This window comes from Mytilus californianus, unplaced genomic scaffold, assembly GCF_021869535.1.
Source record: "Mytilus californianus isolate M0D057914Y unplaced genomic scaffold, xbMytCali1.0.p SCAF_36, whole genome shotgun sequence".
Classification (NCBI taxonomy): Eukaryota; Metazoa; Mollusca; class Bivalvia; order Mytilida; family Mytilidae; genus Mytilus; species Mytilus californianus.
Window position 1 is genome coordinate 2015166 of NW_026262686.1, and position 20858 is coordinate 2036023.

The 20858-nt window shown below is 31.7% G+C and overlaps 1 long non-coding RNA gene across 1 annotated transcript; it reads left to right on the plus strand.

Annotated features, from left to right (window-relative positions):
• Positions 1–3740: 3740 nt before the first annotated feature.
• On the plus strand, positions 3741–19159 carry LOC127736791 (uncharacterized). The gene is made up of 3 exons (XR_007999178.1): positions 3741–3824; positions 17935–18036; positions 19061–19159. It is a non-coding gene; the product is annotated as an uncharacterized LOC127736791 (long non-coding RNA).
• The last annotated feature ends 1699 nt before the right edge of the window (positions 19160–20858 follow it).

A 20858-nucleotide genomic window follows, 5' to 3' on the forward strand; every position in this document is an offset into this window, starting at 1 on the left:
AATTTATAAAATACTTTAGGATAATGACAAGGGATATAACATATTTTGCCTGGAAATGTCTTTTGTATTCAAAAATTGATTAAACTGTCTAAAAATACATTTATACAGGGAATGTTTTATATATGAATTTTGAAGCCACACATTCTTCAATAAGCATTGATTTCGACATTTCTGAACATGTCAGAAAAATATCCGTCAAAAAACATATGTTCCCTACAAAACGTATAGATAGATAGATAGATAAAGATAGATAGATAGATAGATAGATAGATAGATAGATAGATAGATAGATAGATAGATAGATAGATAGATAGATAGATAGATAGATAGAGAGTTAATGTGTACCATTACACAGATCTAGAGTTTATCTTGATTTTCGGTGGAGTTCATGTTATTCAGACTTTAGTTTTCTGTCCAGCGAATTATTTTGTTTTTTAAGTGTTTTATTTTTGTATTTTGACATAATGCTGTTTGTTGTTTGTAACGATTCGTGCTACTCTGATTAGTCGTATGTAGTCGACAAATGTGTCTGACTTACCCTTTAGCATGCCTGGTATCTTTGATTATATTATAAAACCACTGACTGTCACTGCTGGTTGATACTTTGTTTCCGATAAAATCACCAGCCAAATTGTCTTGATTTTAGTTTTGACATAACATATTTAATATTCATACAAAAATAAGAAGATGTGGTATGATTGCCATTGAAACAACTCATCACAAGAGACCAAATAATACAGAACTTAACAATTATAGGTCACCGTACGGCCTTCTACAATAAGCAAATCCCATACCACATAGTCAGCTATAAAAGGCCCCGTAATGACAAATGTAAAACAATTCAAACGAGAAAACTAACGGCCTATTTTATTCACAAAATAATGAAAGAAAAACAAACCCGTTCGTTTTTTGTAAATTTACTGTTTAAAACATTTTGAATTAATCAAAACACTTATGCTATTTTACCCCTAGGCAAAGATTGCATAAGCCGTGATTTGGCCTTACATCTGTTTTGATTCATCATTGTAAGCCTGGTATCTTTGATGAGTTTTGTGTTAAATATTGACAATCAATATGAATACTGACAGGTAGATAGTAACTTAAAGGAAACATGTGAATAGTACTGATTGTTTATTAGCATATGTGTTCGATAAATGCTTCACCGTATTAACGTATTGATTTGTTTACCACAAATGATCAATTTCTTATAATTAAGGTAGCTTGGGTGTCTTCCTCCATCTTGGATTTTGAAATAGCAGATACCAATCGGTCTAGATCCTTAATGAAATATGCAAATTTCGAGAGTATTATGCAATTCATGTGTAAGACTTTTCATGTTTATATAGAAAATTATGTGTTTTGTCATATTTTATTGCTGTAATTTAGCGAAAAGCAGATTAGTTTTAATTGATTTTTTTTTAACTTTGGGGAGATAACTCAGATAAGGTTACTTTTATAATAGAATGTGTTGTGAATTTATAAATTTTATAATGTAGCAAGAAAAATGAGTCTGGTAACCAAACTTTTTCTTTTTGTTGTACATTTTGACAAATTATTAGAAATTCTATAGATTTAAATTTAGACCCCCCCCCCCCCCCCCCCCCCATCTACCTTGAGAATTCTTTACAACATTTAATTTATCATCAGTGTTGCAGAAGTTTCTTAAACATCTGTTTTGGTGTCCTTTTGTGAGAATGAATTTAATTAGTCATTGTTAGTAGCTGATGTTTTTTGTTCGGATGATTAAGACAGCTGAAAATATAATAACGGTAAATCGGGGGTCTGAATAAGTCTCGGATTGTAAACGGCTGCAAACGATTCATCATTGACACTCGAATCAAAAAAGTTAAAAAGGCCAAATAAAGTACGAAGTTGAAGCGCATTGAAGACCAACAGTTCCGAAAGGTTTTGCCAAATACAAATAAGGCAATGTATTCCTTAGGTAAAATGTCATTTCTATTTCGAACCATATCAAAATTAACGAAGCATCTTATCTATAACTATGACTTCTCAATGATAATGCATGTTTACACAAAAGTGATGACTACTAGGCTAGTGGTACCCTCGAAAAGGAAACCTCCAATAGCAGTTGTATTGGCCAAGGGGTTGTAAATGAACTCGGGTTGTTGTCTCTTTGACACATTCCCCATTTCCATTCTCAATTTTATCATCATGGATACCAGCATTAAAATTGTGTACGCCAGCCGCGCGTTTCGTCTTCACACCTATAATTATGACCATATTATTGATCATAAAAGTCAACACAGATGTGCTGACTACTGGGCTGGTGATACACTCGGGTAAATGAATGTAGACGAAATTCATAAATGTTATACAGACCTGGAATTTATTTGTAAGACTTTCATTTAAAAAAATACATGATATCATCTCATGCAAGAAAGATATTGTAATACCAAAGAATTAAAATGATGTCATCGATTGAAAATCAAAACAAATTTTCTAGAAGGAAAGATAACTCAAATAATTGATCACGAAGTTCTCCTTGTCATTTAAGTCATTTCTAGTTGTCTATTGCAATATGGATTTAATAATAAATCAACAAGAAATGTCCGTTCTAGCTATACTTGTTAGATAGAATTGAAATCGGGAATGTGTCAAAGAGACAACAACCCAACCAAAGAGCAAGAAACAGCCCAAGGCTACACATGAGTCTTAAGCGCAGCGAGAAAATCCCGCACCTGGAGGCAGGCTTTAGCTGGTTCCTAATCACAAATGTATAATTCTAGTTCAGCGGAATGGACGCCACACTAAATTCCGAAACATATAAAGATACATACATGTCCATAAAGTGTCGTGTTTTACATGTTTTAGGTATAAAATTTCTGAGTGATCATTTCTTTTAAACACATATTTATTTGGATCTTTTTATTCTGCATTTGTATTCCTGTCTTTATGAGATATCTCACAGGACAGTGTCACAAGAAGGGAAGGGTTTGCTTATTCATCCCAAGTACCTCAAGTCACCATCGGTTTCTGTTGGGGTTTGTGTTTCTAAGCCTTTAGTTTTCTTTGTAGTGTTGTGTAGGCTGGTTTTCCATTTTGTAGTTTTTAGTTAGTTTTTATTTGTTTTGAATGTCCCGTTGTTAAATTGCAACTCTTTTATAAACTGCATTATGGATGCTCAGCCGCCTTTGCATAGTTTGAACATCGTTAAACTATTGTTGCCTTTATTTGTCAGGGTAAAGATGAATTAAAAATTAATTACACGCGTTGATGTAATTTTGAATGGAGATTCAGTTTTATACCATTTAAAAATGATATCGAAGCACACTTGTCGGATGTTGTGTATACTTTAAGCATTGTCTTGATGCATATGATACAAACGTCAGACATTTCTCAAGCAAATGAGGGTTTATTGATAAGGTACGCAGATTGTGAATTAAAAAACCAATTGATGTACCTGTGAATTCTTTGGAATGTATGAAATGTTTTTAGTAATTTTGTTTGCGAGCAAATACAGTGTTACTCTGAACATCTCTAGTGTGTACCAAACTTTAAGGATAAGGCACAAAATGCAATATCTGTCAAGATGAAAAAAAAATGCTCAACTTTTAGGTATTCTTTAGAATTTAAAAGGAAGACCAATAAAAATATCGGCAAATATTGCAATTGTTTTAACAAAGAAATCATCACGAAATATTTGATACTATAGTACAAAGACCATTTTTCCGAATTGAGAATGCTGGTTAAATGGAATATAACTGTTTTTCTTACAGACTCTCTGTGGCGCAGCTAAAGCTGGGGATTTAGAAAAGGTCAAGGATTATCTTGCCAAAGGTGTAGATATAAACATTGGAGACTGGGTGAGGATTATATCGTAGAAAGCTTAATGAATCAAAGAACTTGTATTGCACGAAAACAAGATAACAAGCAATTGACAAAGAACAATGAATAAAATTAGTATTAATCTTCATTCTTCCTTACAATTCATCTATAATTCTCTTATGTTTTTTTTAAATTCGATGTTCTTGGGATTAAATGGTGATTGAACATAATAATGGGTTTGACTAGCAACAGTTACTTGCGAGTGTAAATGAGGTATAGAACCAGATATATTAGATTCAGAATAGCCAGAAAATAGTTTTTTACTGTTTATTTATTTTTCAAGAATCAATATCGACTAAGGTTATCTTTACCTTACGTACTTATTACCTCTCAAAAACGAATATGAAATGAAGAAATGGACTTTACTGCGTTCTCCTCAATAATTATAAATGTATACGGCACCCACAATTGTTTTATATATCTTTGTCAATTTTACTACCAACTACATCAACCTTTTTGTTGTCGGATATAATTGTTGTAAGATATATTTGTATGTTTGTTTGAATATTTAGTCAGTTGTGTTATATGTCTGTGATGTATGTTTACACAGTCTTCCAAATCATTGTCACATTAACCTTTTATGTATGTTCGGGGTGCTCTCTCAATTGGGTCAATATAATGCAACTGTCATGCAAATCGGAGGTCTGGCTAGCCATAAAACGTACGGTTAACCCACCAGTTCCTCAGGAAAATGCCTATACCAAGTCAAGAATATGACAGTTGTTTTTTTTACTCGTTCCGTTTGTTGGTTACCTTTGATTTTGTCAGTTTTTATACACTTTTCCAATCTTGAATTTACCTTGGAATTCAGTATTTTTGCTATACTTTTTTTATATACATATATTATGTTACACACATTGTCTCAAACGGACATTGTTAAGGCCTTTCGTTAAGGTTTTGAACCATGTGTTGAAAGATGCAGAAATGTCAAAATTGTACTTCTTTATTTGGTCATAATTGGGAATAGAGATGTTTGTGTTCATTTCATTTTGAATAATTTAACGTTACATATTTAATCCGAGGGTGATAGGCTCTTTTCATAGAATGTATTGTTGTGATTGATTTTAATATGAGTACTTAATTTGAATTGCTACATAGTACATGGTAAAGACAGTTAAGAAAAGTTTATATATGTTGTTAGTTTGTTCACAATTCATATCATGAATTATGCTTGTTGTACTGTTTGACAAATATAAAGATAGCTTTACAATTCCTAGCTACAGTGTAAACATAAAAGTTTATCGATCTGGGCATACTCGACTTAGTGATCAGTGATATGTTAACAATTTTAATTGATTCCCATGGGAACCAACTGTGCCCCTCTTCTTGCCGACTTGTTCCTTTATTTATATGAGACTGACTTCATACAGGAACTTCTTAGGAAGAAAGAAAAGAAGTAAGCAGTATCATTTAACCTTACTTTCTGCTATATAGATGATGTTCTCTCACTAAATAATTCAAAAATTGGTGACTATGTTGAACGCATCTATCCCATCGAACTTGGAATAAAGGATACAACAGATACAATTAAGTCTGCCTCAGATCTTGACTTACATCTAGAAATTGACAATGAGGGTCGGTTGAAAACAAAACTTTACGACAAAAGAGATAATTTCATCTTCCAAATTGTGAACTTTCCATTTTTATGTAGCAACATTCCAGCAGAACCTACATACAAAGTATATATCTGGTATATATTCCAGGGCTTGTATTTCCTATCATGATTTCCTTGATAGAGGGTTGCTGCTCACAAGGAAGCTATGAAACCAAGACTTCCAAATGGTGAAGTTGAAATCATTCCTTCGTAAGTTTTACGCACACCATCACGAGTTGGTTGACCGTTATGGAATATCCGTTTCACAGATGATAGCGGATTTGTTTCTAATGTCGTAGCTACAATCCCGTCCCCTTTTCCCGAATGTGACCTACCGAATTAGACTTATGTACTAACAAGAGCAACACGACGGGTGCTACATGGTAAGCAGGATCTGCCTTCCCTTCCGGAGCACCTGAGATCAACCCCAGTTTTTGGTGAATTTCGTGTTGCGTTGTCTTTAGTTTTCTATGTTGTGTTTTGTGTTCTATTGTTTGTCTGTTGGTCTTTTTCTTCTTTAAGGTGGCTCACCCTAATAAAAAACCCCGCTAGATTATTTCTATTTTCGCATATTTTGTAGATCTTTTTATGCTGGATACAAAAATGCAAAGAAAAAAGGGGGTCATTAGGCTCGTTTTTTCCTACTTTTGTTTTTATGGCGTTACTGATTGAGATCGATACAGAGGAGTGCCTCGAAAGCATGACGTTTGTATAGTGATAGTTTCATGTTGTTTACCCTCGTATTTTTATTTTACTTAAATTGTACTGTATCTGGAAAGTGTGTATATGTCACGTTGTTTTATATTGATTATAATATACTATACTATATATACTATCAACTACATGTTTGTTAACGTCTTTGATATATTTAACTGTTTATTTAATTGTCTGGAGTTTTTAAATTTACTTATATTGCATATATATAAATTAACTTTGAAAATGTCTCTCTAATCGGTTTAACCGGAACCATCACCTGACAGAATATTGTTCTCATCGATTACAACTATAGCATTTCAGACGCAAAATAAGTAAATACATATCTTCCCTTTGAATTATTCAAAAGAAAAACAATTTGACGAATTACGGAATAGATGTATTGGAAAGTGTGCAAAACATATGCGCAGCATTTTACATGATGGTTTCCAAGAAAATAATATATATTTCTTAAATATTTGTTAACGTTTAATTGTGACAGTAACTTGGAAGCTGAGAATGTTCATTTCTTGATACATTGTATTTTATAAAAACAAAAATAGTTGTTTTGAACAAGTCCATAGATATAAGAAGATGTGGTATGAGTGCCAATGAGACAACTCTCCATCCAAGTCACAATTTGTAAAAGTAAACCATTGTTTACTTTCCAAAACTGTCTTGCTAATTGTTTAATTAATAGGTTGATGTAAATCCTTATTAAAATAAAACAAAAAATCGGAAAAGTCTAGCTTCAGGATCAGGTAAAACCGATTGAATGGAAATTTTTAAGATGGATTTTTAAGTCACATGTCTTTGATGTCATATGAAAGATACAACACATTTACATCACATGAATTTAAAATAATAATGAACTATAATTCACTGCAAACATATATCTAAAAATGAATGACTAGGGTATCCTTAAAAGTTGAATAATGAAAAGTTTCAAATATTAGTCAATATAACGACAATATCCAATTTAATCTATTTTACAAATACGACACAATTGTGTATTTAAACAACGCAAACCTTATCATTAGCACATGTTTTGTGTATATAACCTGTTAGCTGAGACATTTCAATATCATAAAACAAAACTAATCTGACAAGACGATAGATTCGCAGGCTGTTAGTTGTTATAACTTGTAGTAACTTTGGAGCTACATATATAAATGAAACACATTTAAAAGAGGGACGAAAGGTACTAGAGGGATATTCAAAATCATGAGTGGAAAATATATTGACAACGCCATGACTAAAGAAGAAAAAGACCAAAAGACAAACAACAGTAAACACACAACATATAAAACTAAAGACTGAGCAACACGAACCTCATCAAAAATTTGCGGTGATATCAAGTGCTCCGGCTCCACATGTGGCACCTGTCGTGTTGCTCATGTTTGTACATACCCGGTAATAAGTCTAATTCGTTAGGTCACATTCGAAAAAAGGGGACGGGATTGTAGTTACGACATTAGTAACGTATTCGCTATCATCTATGAAACGGATATTCCATATCGATCAACCAACTCGTGATGGCGTCCATAAAACTTAACAAAGGGATGATTTGAAATTCACCACTTGGAATTTTAAAATACTGATAATCTATGTAAAAATAACATGTTGATAGTGATACAGCTAGAATGCAGAATGAATGAAAACTGAGAAAAAGCTTTCTTTTTTAACTTTAACCAGATAGAAAATATGTAACACTGATAACATGAATAATATAAATAGAGGTCTGCGAACTCAGAATTAATGTATATGTGATCTGTCAAAGATAATTACTTAAACAGATTACAGATTATGACTTTACTGCATAACTTTTGCTGTAGAGTTTAAATTTACTCTAAACTATTACGTTCACCTTATAAAAACCGTCTTCTGCTATTCATTAGCATGATCATTGCTATTGAAACAGTCTCTATCAAAATGGTTTTTCTAGGGCAATTATTTATAAAAGTAGACATTTGACAAATGTAGATTTTGTTTGACTAAATATTGTTGATTACAGTTTCTTCTATCTAAAACAGTATTAAAGAAATTGCCCAAAAAATATTTAAAAGGAAAACCAAGGACAATAAGTCCTTAAAGGAATCGATCATCAATGCCCGTTATAGTTTGAATTTTGTGATCTTGTTTGGTTGTTAATTTTTGCTTGGCTCTTTTTCTCTAGTTAATAACGTTTTGAAGTTGTGAGCTAAAAACTGAAAGTTTTGTAATACAAATCTTTGAAGAAGATAACACAGAGGATGCTTGTGGGCAAATTTGGTTCCATTCCAATGAACTTTTTCAGAGGAGAAGAGATTTTGTTTTTAAGTTGATGGACAGACAGACAGACGAGGGACGCCAACTCATGACAAAAATTCACATTGTCAACTTACTATCACAAGTGAACAGATAGACTGAGCTACTGTTCGCTGTCTCTAAAAGCAAGTGACATATTAAGACTTGCATGCATAACGAAAGGATCAAAATTTATTTTTGATATTTTTGTTAAACCTTAATTCTAAAATGAACAATAAAAGTTATTAAAAAAAATGTGTTTTAAGTTGTTTGGATCGTTGTATACAGAACTGCAAACCCTTTTTATTGCTTAATTAATGTGCGATGCGAAATATAAAAAAAACATCGACTCCAGTTGTATGCTAAGGCAGGTTGTTTTGTATAAAAACATGATTTTTTTTTGTTATTTTGCGATTTAAACCAAGCATCGTGATCCCCCTTGGGTCTGAATAAAACAGTCTAAATATTCTTAGGTTTACTTCGTGTCTACATTTACTATCTTTGATAGTTTAAAATATTTTAACAGAGTCGTTCATATTTTTACTTTTGTATAAACTTTTGATTTTTCCTCCTTCATAGCGAAAAGTACAATTTGTAGTGTCAAAAAGACTATTTATATTGATACATGTATTTGCTGTCTTGTATTTTTGTGTAACTAATCAATTTCATATGAACCTTAAATCATATCCCATTTGTTCTCATCTTTTTTTTTAATATATCATTTGTAATTGGTAGTAAATTCATATCTGTATCTTAAGCACAATCCGCTTGAACTAGCTGTAAACAATAAGGCGACGGAAGGAATGAGCTTGATTAAAGCTTGTCAATTCTGAATAGTAGTCGTAACTTGCAAAGAAATAATGTTTTCATTATCTGATACAATTTTATGAAAACATATCTTCTTTGAACAATCCTTTATTAACTACAAATAGTCAAATAGTATCATGTGAATAGGTATTTCACCTTACTTTATTAAAACTCTTCGGCAGTTTGCTCACAAATATATGCATCCAATAACATTTTATTTCCAAACTCTAAAACCTGAACTCTTTCCTCACGCATATGAAATTTAATCTTATACTTAAACTTTTGTAACTGTTCTGGGGAAGAAAACGCAACTTACCACTATTCATGCCGTACTGATACTTTTCAAGAATGGTATTAGCTCATAAATTAATTTGAATTGTTACATAGTACATAGTTAAGTTTGTTTGGAAAAGTTAATATGTGTTGTTTATTTGTTTACAATTCTTATCGTGAATTATGTTTGTTGTTCTGTTAGACAAATATAAAGGTAGCTTCGGCCATTCCTAACTACATTGTAACATAAAAGTTAATCAATAAGACTCGACTTAGTGATCAGTGATATTTGAGGAAAATGTCCATTGATTTGGCGGTTCGTTTTCCATAACTCTTGAACGACAAACCAAACAATTTCACATTGGACCAAAACAAAGTAAATGCAAGACAAACAAGAGTGCCTCTGCTGAAATGTCCTGATGCTCTTATCATCACGATTAGATTTCTAAATTTAGGCAAACGTTTCACTTCAGGTATCATTAGCAATGAAAAGGAGGTCATGGTCTGATCAAATATGCTAGACTGACATGTACACCTTATAATGATTCCATACAACAAATATTGTTGGGTATAGCTTATAGTATTTGAGAAAATCTGACTTTTAAAACTGAACAAAATACTGTTGACTTCTGAAAGGTCAAGGTCAGGTTGACATGGAACCTTATAATCATATACAACATATAGCGTAGGAACTGTTGCTAGTAATTTCTGAAAATAGACATAAACAATTAAAACTAAATATTAACCACTGAACCATGACAATGAGGCAAAGTAAGATGAAGCATGATGGACGGACATGCACACTCAACTGTCATTCAAGGGAACAAATAACGTGATCTATTGCTTACAGTGTATGCGAAACAGACTTAATATGAAAACATAACATTGATCAATGAACAGTGATCATGAGGTCACATAGAAATTTATGTCTTACACCAGTTATAATTGACCTATTGCAAGTACAAATGTATATGCTAAAGATGAAAATCTTTACGTAAAAGTTATGCAGTCGCTAATACGAATGATATGTCTTGAATTTCTTTATAGAATAAGTGCAAATTAAAAAATGAAAATAATTCCAAACTCCATGATATCAATTGGACTTTTTTTGCAAAGTGTTCTCTTTTTGGGACAACATTTAGAAAAAAAAATGTTTAGTTAAAGTTACAGTTTTATGTTAAGTGGTCTATTCAGTTTGATACAATATTGATTCAGACAAACTCATTTTAAACCTTTTGTCAACTGAACAAAATCACAACTTAACCTTTTAATGTATTACCTAAAATGTTTATAGTTTACTTTTATGTCCCTTACGTTAGGTGTGTTTAAGCTTTTGATGCCATTTTATAAAGGACTTTCCTTTTTAAATTTTCCTTGGAGTTCGGTATTTTTGTTATTTTACTTTTTAAATCTTTTTCCAACTATCAAGGTTTTTACTTATTATTTGAGACATCAAACATATATGGAAGAAATTGGGAACAAAAGTTGTAAGACATTATAAAGAGGAAATATTATGTCCGAAGTATAATTGAGACAACTACCACAAAGGACAGAAAATTTTCTCGTATCTATCACAGGTGAAAGAAAATTGATCAGTTTTAATGCTTACATCGTTTGACCTAAGCTGGGTGCATTATAAGACATTTAACCAAGTGTCATGGCAATATGATTCAATTCTGACGTTAAATCCACCATTGTGTACATAAGGAAATGCCTTTACCAAGTCAGGAATATGACAGTAGTATATCATTTGTTTGATATGTTTGAAATGTTAACTCCTTATATCAAGTATCATGAGTTCATTGCAACAGATTACTCTGTTGATGCATTGGATATATAACAATTGTTCATGTCAAATTGTAACAAGCCTGCGTCTGCAAAAAAAAAAGTGCTAGATTCGAAGCGTAGACTCTAATGAAAACTTGTTCTGTATAAATTATCATTATTCGTACTTGTATATAGTAATTTACTATACATGGAATAAAACGTGACAAATAGCATAATGTATGTGTATAAAATGATAATTGGAAAAAACTGTTTGGTAACTTTAGCCTCAAACACATATGTATGTAAATGCATACAGGACTATGAAAAATGTAAATGTGTTTCTTTAAGTTCGATTGTATGCTCCGATATCATGATATAAGCAGCTGAATGCAACGATACTCATGTTTTCAACTGCTTTTGTTTACATTATGGCCCGACGGTATTCATTTGGATTGGAACATTTACATGTAATATTAGCCTTAATTTGCATATATTCAACACATAGCTACTTTCTCGAAGAAAATATTAACAATACATAAAATAAATCATGTAAAATTAACACTGGTATTCTGGTATCAACTTTTTCACATTTTGTTACATAGCTTACTATACGGTATGGCTTTTGCTCGTTGCTGTAAGCCTGTTGTGACCTATAGTTGTTTACACGGGTGGATATATGTAGTTGGCTCATTGATAATCATATCACATCTCCTTATTTTAATATCGCAAATTGCTTTAATACAGATGTATTGAAATCTTAATGCAAAACTTTGATAGAGGACTGCTGCTCACAAGGAAGCTATTAAACCAAGAGTTCCAAATGGTGAAGTTGAAATCATCCCTTCGTAAATTTTACGGACGCCATCACGAGTTGGTTGACCGTTACGGAATAACCGTTTCACAGATGATATCGGATATGTTCCTTATGTCGTAACTACAATACCCATCCCTTTTCACGAATGTGACCTACCGAATTAGACTATTTACCGGATTTGTAATAACATAAGCAACACGACGGGTGCCACATGTGGAGCAGGATCTGCTTACCCTTCCGGAGCACCTGAGATCAACCCCAGTTTTTGGTGGGGTTCGTGTTGCTTAGTCTTTAGTTTTCTATGTTGTGTCATCTGTACTATTATTTGTCTGTTTGTCTTTTTATTTTTTGGCCATGGCGTTGTCAGTTTGTTTTTGATCTATGAGTTTGACTGTCCCTCTGATATCTTTCGTCCCTCTTTTTTGAATCATACGCCACTTCATATTTTAATTGATTTAAATAGTAAGTAGACCAAGGCCAACTGTTTTATATACAACACATTTTGCACAATGTTTGTGTTATTAGAGAATTATGTAGATTTCAAAAAATTATTAATAAAACTAGGTTTTAGCCGAGAAACACATATATCAAAACATGAAAAAAATGTCAGAAAAGGGAAGTTAACATGCTGCATATGTAGTTCATTTCTTTCTCTGTGATAAAATATAATACACAAAATGATAAGGTTCCATTGCGCATGTGCATCCTACCAGAGGAGACATGTGTATGGTTTAGAACAGAATTTGACTTTGAGAAAACATGAGATTTGCAACATTGTGTCGCAAAAAAAAACCCCGATTTATTTTATGGTAAAAACAGTATTGGTTTCCTGTCTCCTCTCATGTATACACAAAACTTCTCAGAATGGTTTAATGAAGTTCAACCGCTTGCTTCGATTGCAAGTATACTATTTAACTTTTTACTTGAATGTATTGACTTTGCTGATTTTAGTAGAAAGCATTTTGTTTTATCAATAATATGTATGATTTATTTTGATAGTATTTCTGTTACAAAAATGTTTCAGTTTTAAAACAAATTGGAATATATTATATATAATACAAATATCATGTTTCATTTTCAAATGATTCTGATTTTTATCACGATGTCTTAGTGTTGAATTTCATTTGTAAATACGTAATTTTGCCTTAAACTTGAGTTATGGTATAGGACTTCATGTATGATTTAAAAAAAAAACTGCCTTGGCAAAAATATTTGAATTAGCTCTCATAGTGATATAGTCTTTTTGTGCTAAGGCGGCGTTAAGAAAAAACTAATAAACCAATCAATCTTGTCCTACCAAGGTATTGTCCGTTTAATTGACCAACAGTTTGTTCGCAGTGAAGACGAATTTCTAAACAAACTGTGCGGTTGTTTACTCGTGTAGTAGAATTAACGACATGAGTATTGTAAAGTATTTGAAGGTAGAATGAATGCTGGAATGTTCCATCAGGTTGTCGGCATTCTTATTGGAACCAACTGTGCGCTTCACCTTGTGGACCTTTTCTAAATTTCATATGAGTCGGACTTTACAAAAAACAAGTAGATCAGATCAGCTAGATCTTATAATTTCATATACTTGTATATTGACGATGTTCTCTCCATTAACAATTCATATGTTTCTGATTGGATCACATTAATATATTTACCTGAACTAGATATTTACAAAAACACAGACACAGAATCCAGTGCCTCATATTTTAACAGAATACCTCGAATTTGACTCCAGTGGTCATTCCAGTACCAGAGTCTATGACATACAAGAAGATTTCGATTTTGAAATTATAGATTTTCTTCTTCTTAGCAGCAATATATAACTTTATCCGCGTATGGGGTATATGTTCCTCAACTCAAACTATTTTTAAGAACTTTCAGCTGCTATTCAGACTTTGTAAAACATCAATGGTGTGTGAGCAAACGTTAATCTAACACGAATATTCAGTGTCAACCTCAAACATAAAACAGGATGGTCTTTAGATATTGGTTGATATATCATATCATTACTTTTTGCAGTTTTCCGTTTATTTATGTTCGTACTATTATGTCCCTTATGGTCGTTTGAATCCTAACGTGACTCTGTATATGTAGATCCGGCTTTGTGGCTTTCCTGATTGGCTGGATCCATAGGGGCGCATGGCATTTGTTAAGTGTTATTTTCGTTTTGTTTTCCCTCGTATTTCATATTTTACTTAAATTGTATTATATCGGGAAAGTGTGTATGTGTCACGTTATTTTATGTTTGATTATAATGAACTACATTATATATACTATTATCTACAAACGCTTGTTGTTTGTTGACGTCTTTTCGAGATTTAACTGTTTGTTTGCCTGGATGTTTTTAATTTAGTTATATTGTATATAATATAGAGTTTTGTTTTGTCAGTTTTTATGGGCTTCACCTTTAATTTTACCGTGGGATTCTTTTTCTTTGTTGTAATTATTAATCATAAAAGCATTAATTTTGAAAATTGGATAAAGAGTAACTTGGTATTTGTCAATGATATTAAAGATGACACTGGTGATATTTTATTTTGCAAAAAATAAGTCTGTAAGAATAATTGGATAGCAAAAATAAATATTTTGAAAAAAGCCATCCAAAAAGACTGGCTTCAGATGTTAAAGTCTAAAAGTTCTATTAAGAGTATTGTAAATATTCCTAGACATAATCTGGAAAGGTAATTACATTGAGGCTTCAAGTTTTTCAACAAACATAGTATACAAGTCAATTTGTAAAGATAAAACTGAACCCTCATTTGGTGTTAGCAAATGGATAGGTATTTTACAAATTAATGAAAACCTTAGCATTAATCAATTATATTTTTTCATGTTTCATTATGCAGAAGAAAATAAGTTAAAACTATATAGATGGAAACTTTTACAATCCATATTACCAAGAAAACACTTATTATTTAAATGGAAACAGAAGAACGACGGCCTATGTAATGTATGTAACGAAGAAGAAGATTATAACGATTTTTTAAGTTTCTTGTCAATTTTTAGAAAATTTTTTGAAAAGTATTCATGAGTTAATGAGAAAGTCAAAATTTAAATTTTAGAGTATCGTTAAAGCAATTAGTCTTTGGATATAAGATTTTTGACAAAAATTATTTTGGTCTGAATTATTTTCTAACAATTTTAGGGTTTTCTATTTACAAATCATATTATTTATCTCATCAGAAATTGACAAATGTAAATGTCTAACAAATTTTTGTTCAAGAATACATAAAATGATATAACGAAAACAAAACAATGAAATTAAATCCATTACTGAAGTCACTAAAAAGAAGTAACCACGATTGAATAGATAAAAACATAATACATAAAACTTTTGTACAATTGTATTTCAAGAAATGTGTACATCCATATATATCAACAGCTGACTACTAACCTGGGTAATCAGTGGAATATTACAGGATGCATCAAGAAAAGCTTGGTTTCTTGAAGTAACAATGTGACAAGCATATTTGGTGAATAAATATGAAACACTCCCAAACGTGTCCATCCCCCAAAACGTGTCTATTTCCCTCAAACGTGTCCTTAAAAGTTGATATCGCCCAAACGTGTCCAATTTCATGACCCCCTAAACGTGTTCGATAATTTTTATTCGTCAAAACGTGTCCACTGTAAAACGCCAGAACGTCTCACGTCTTTTAGCGCTAATACATGTATGTCCTAAATAAAATCAATAACGTTTACGGCAATTCTATGGAGGGGGACGCAGTTGACTAAGTGGTCATTGATTAGCATTAGTTTGTTCAATGCCGTTTGTTAATGATTATCATAATTGTAAATTTAATCTGTAACATATGAATTAACTTTTGACTGAAATTACTTATTGTCCAGTTGCAAGTATTTCATGCTCATTTAGAGCGAACTTACAAATAATTCTAGTACAGTTGAATTAATCATTAACTATGTAAATTATTTTTTACTATTGATTTCCGATGATGACTTTTATATTTATCCGAATATTGCACGGCGTGCTTTCTGCAGAATTGACTTCCCTTTTTTCAACAGTTCTGATATTTTAAAAGCTTTTCAAATCATAAACTGGTTATCAGTTTTTTTTTAATAAATTGTAGGTTTCGAACTTCACTAAAGACACACGTTTTTTAACTGAGCCTGCCTGCTTATATTTACATCCAACATAGCGGAAACTGACGCCCCCACTTTTATCCAGGTTACACTGCCATTTTAAAAAAGACCTAAAGTAATTTATTTCTATTTTTAATGAAATAGTAAAATGAGTATACGTTAATGAAAAAGCAATAACCAAATAAACTACGTATTTATAATATGGACACGAATGATAGTTCTAGTAAAAGGGAAGAAATAAGCTTGATATGGACACGTTTGGGTGTTTAATAAAAATATGGACACGTTTGGGCGTTTATACAGATGACACGCTTTGGCGCCGTTTTACAACTAGACATGTTTTGCAGATTGGTGACGTTATGTGGACACGTTTGGGGGAATCGGACACGTTTGGGGGGAAGGACACGTTTTTGAGTGGTACAAATATATAATGTCGTTAAAAAAAAAAAAAACAAAAACAGAAAAAAACAACATAAAAGCATGATTTCATGGACAATTAAAATCTCAGTTATCTGTATTTTAATTGCAAATACTCCCTATTCACAATCCCCATAGAGCAGTTTGGTTAAGCATAGGTGTGCATTTGTTTGTTAATGTCTGGTAATGGGATAGGTTAGTGGATCTATTGTTCCTTTTGTTTGACATTAAACATGTTAAATGAATTGAACTTTAACGGGATCATCGTCTTATTATTCTTAACCTACATCCAATTCTGCTTTTGCTTTGAATTGAAGAAACTGCGTTGATGTTTTGAACAATATTGTACACGTCTGCAGTCGTAAATGGTTTCTATCTTCAGATTGTTTTTCAGTAAGAAATGACTGTATAAACACGTAATCGTTATCACTTTCTCTTTAAATACCTACAGCAGACATGTTTGCTTTCTGGATTCTGTCAATTCAAATAAAAGTTAACATCTTACCTTCATATCTAAATTGTCTATTTGATAAATTCAATGTGTGATTTAACTTTACTTAAAATGTTGATAACTACAGTGTATGTATCATTTAGCGTCGTATATTTCAACGCTTTTACGTCGGAACTTTAAACATGTTAACATTTATATTTCATAACTGCGACTTTGTTTTACTATTAGCTGCTGAAAAAGAAGAGAAAAACTGAAAATATTCCGATTGTTTTTAGGAAATACAAATCCAATCTTTAAGATAGAGTATGATTGGATGGGTCGCGTAGTATGATTGCTATATTAGACAGCCATAAAATTTGATACCACATACAATGGCTATATAATTTTCACTCCTTTTCTAACTGTACTTAAGGTTTGAAAAAAGAAAATACAGTTTTGTAACAAAAGGAACAGCGCGTTACAGTTACATATATTCTGATCTATGTGAATATAAGATGATGTGATATGATTGCTGATGATTCAACTTTCTACTACGTAACAAATGACATAGATGTTAACAGCTTGTCTGTTTCTGCTATATTATTTTGACAGCTTTAACAACATATTATCTTATTTCGAGTGCCTTTATTAAGTGCTCTGTCTTTAAATCGTCCTGTAAATATCAACTGTTATACTATGAGTGTATGACAACTAACCATGATATTGTCCGTGTATTTGTTTGTTGGAGTTTAACGGCAGCGAAATTTGCTATTATACCAATTATAAAATCGGTTTTGAAATTCATAAACTTCTTTAATTGTTGGCCATGTTATTTGTTGTACTCTTATCATTTGTATGACACTGTTGTTTTATACCTTTGTATGATACTGTGAACATTGCAACCTTTTAATTCAGTATGGAGATACTCCCTTACACTCAGTTGCTATATATGGACATCTCAACATAGTTAAACTGTTATTGGAAAGAGCAGATATAGATCCAAATAAAGAAAATGAGGTATGTGATGATGTTTTATACAGGATTGTCCAACTTAGTTAAATGTTCCATTACAATAAAAGAAGAGAAGAACTGGAAATAGTCCAATTGTTATTAGGAAATACTAATCCCCTTACCCAAAACAAATAAAAAAGAGTATGCATAGATTGGTCCTATTATAATTGCTCAATCGTTTGAGACATAAAAAAAAGAAAGGAAAATTATGTTAAATTACACATATCCTGATATATATATATAAATAAGAAGATCTGATCTGATTGCCAATGGGACAACTTTCAACTACGTAACACACGACGTAGATGTTAGCAGATTGTCTGTTTCTACTATATAATTTTGAAAGCTTTAACAACAGCTTATTTTATTTCAATTGCCTTCACTAAGACAACATTTGTTATTATATGAGGGTGATACAACTTACCATTATAGTGATCGTGTATTTGTTTGTTGGAGTTTATAATAATAAGATGATGTGATATAATTGCCTATGATTAAACTTTCCAGTCAATGACGTAGATGTTAACAGCTTGTCTGTTTTTGCAATATAATTTTGAAAGTTTTAACTACATCTTATCTTATTTCGATTGCCTTCACTGAGACCTCTTTCTTGAAATCTGCCCGTAATAATATCAACTGTTATACTGTGAGTGTAAGACAGCTTAACGTGATATTGTTCGTGTATTTGTTTGTTGGAGTTTAACGCCAGTGATATCGGCTATAGCAGTTCTTGTCGGTGGATGAAACTGGAGTAAACAGACAGAACCACCGACTTTCGACTAAAAACTGTTAACTTTGGTCATGATAAATCGTATTGGAATACACATTACCACATTTTTATATACAACAGTTATAAACTTAATCCCCATTTACTGTTTCAAAACAAAAACGATTCATAAAAATGCTTTTGAAATTCATAACCTTTTCTAATTGTAGGCAATGTTATTTTTTGTACTCGAATCATTTGAATGACATTGTTGTTTAATACCTTTCTATGATATTCTGAATATATGCAACCTTTTTATTTCAGTATACTGGTGATACTCCCTTACATGCAGCTGCTAGTGGTGGATTCATCAGCATAGTTAAACTGTTATTACAAAGAGCAGATATTGATCCAAATAAAGAAAATAAGGTATGGGATGACGCTCTTTACACGATTGTCCAATTTTCTTAAATCATCCATCAAAGGAAATTCTAATACAAAAAAATAGATAGGGTATGAATGGATTGGTCGGATAGTATAATTGCTAAATCGTTTGAGACATCGATTGTGTCTATCTAATAAAGTAAGTGACATATTAAGACTTGCATGCATAACGAAAAGAACTAAATCTGACTAAGTCTGCAGAGATATTTCTTTTTTATTTAACATTAAGTATAGAAGGAATATTGCAATTTAGCAAAATTAAAAATATATATGCATGACGTCATTCTGTTATCTCTGTATGGAATATCTAGTTCAATGACGCTTTCTTGACTGGCTATTTTGTCGAGTTAGCTGAACAAATGCAAATACTATGGAGACGTTAGAGGGGATCACTAGTATTAAATGTGTTACGTTTTGTATAAAAAACATGAAACACAGTTTTTTTTATAATTCTGTAATAAAGCTTTTGATGGTTCCTCCTTTATTGCAAAAAGTATAACTGGAGTGTCAAGAAGACTAATTATATTGATACATGTATTTGTTTACCCAATATGCTGATATATTCCGGACTTTGATACCTGCTGTCTTGTATTTTTGTGTAACTACTCAATTTCATCTGAACTTAAAATCATATCCCATTTGTTCTCATCTTTTTTTGAAATATATCATTTATAATTGGTAGTAAATGCGTGACTTAAGCTAATAATATATAAAAAAAATGGTATTTTAATTCAAAATCCAACTTCGTGAATTTTTTAATGATGGCTTTGTATACCTTTGTATGATTATATGAACATTGCAATCTTTTATTTTAGTATAGTGATACTCCCTTACACTCAGCTATTAAAGGTGAACACCTCAACACAGTCAAATTGTTATTAGAAAGAACAGAGATAGATCCAAATAAAGAAAATTCGGTAAGGAACGTTGTTTTGAACAGAACTGTCAAACTTTGTTAAATCAGTTCTGACAACTATTTAAATCAATGTCATCACTATGTTGCTTATACATTTGTTTACATACCTTTGCAAGATACTGAAGGATCGATCTAGTCCTAAGTATTTCATAAATACATTTTCGCGAATCTGCTTTCTTTAATCAGCTCTGACAACCAATAATTGAGGGAATCACATGAACCGACAAGGGAAGAGACCGGATGCGTTGACAGGATAAGCCTCTTCTGCTTCGCCTGCATCACCCACCATACGAATATAACACGCAGTCAAAATGTCACAGGGGTCTCAGTCAAGGTAATCAAAATAATATATGATGTAGGTAACATTTTGCACAAAGCTTTTGATTGTTTCTCCTTCATTGCAAAAAGTACCATTTGAAGTGTCAAAAAGACTAATTTTATTGATACATGTATTTGTTTACCCAATATGCTGATATATTTCATACTTTGATACCTGCTGTCTCGTATTGTTGTGTAACTACTCAATTTCATCTAAACCTAAAATCATAATCAATTTGTTCTCATCTGTTTTTGAAAATATATTATTTATAATTGGAAGTTAATGCTTATCTTAAGCTCCTCTTTAACTAGTTGTAAACATTCTTTATTAATTAGAAATAGTATCCTAAACGTAGGTACCACACCTTTCCATATTATTTTCTTTTTGCAGTTGTGATACAAAGATATGCATTGGATCACATTTAATTTAAATTTTAAAACAGA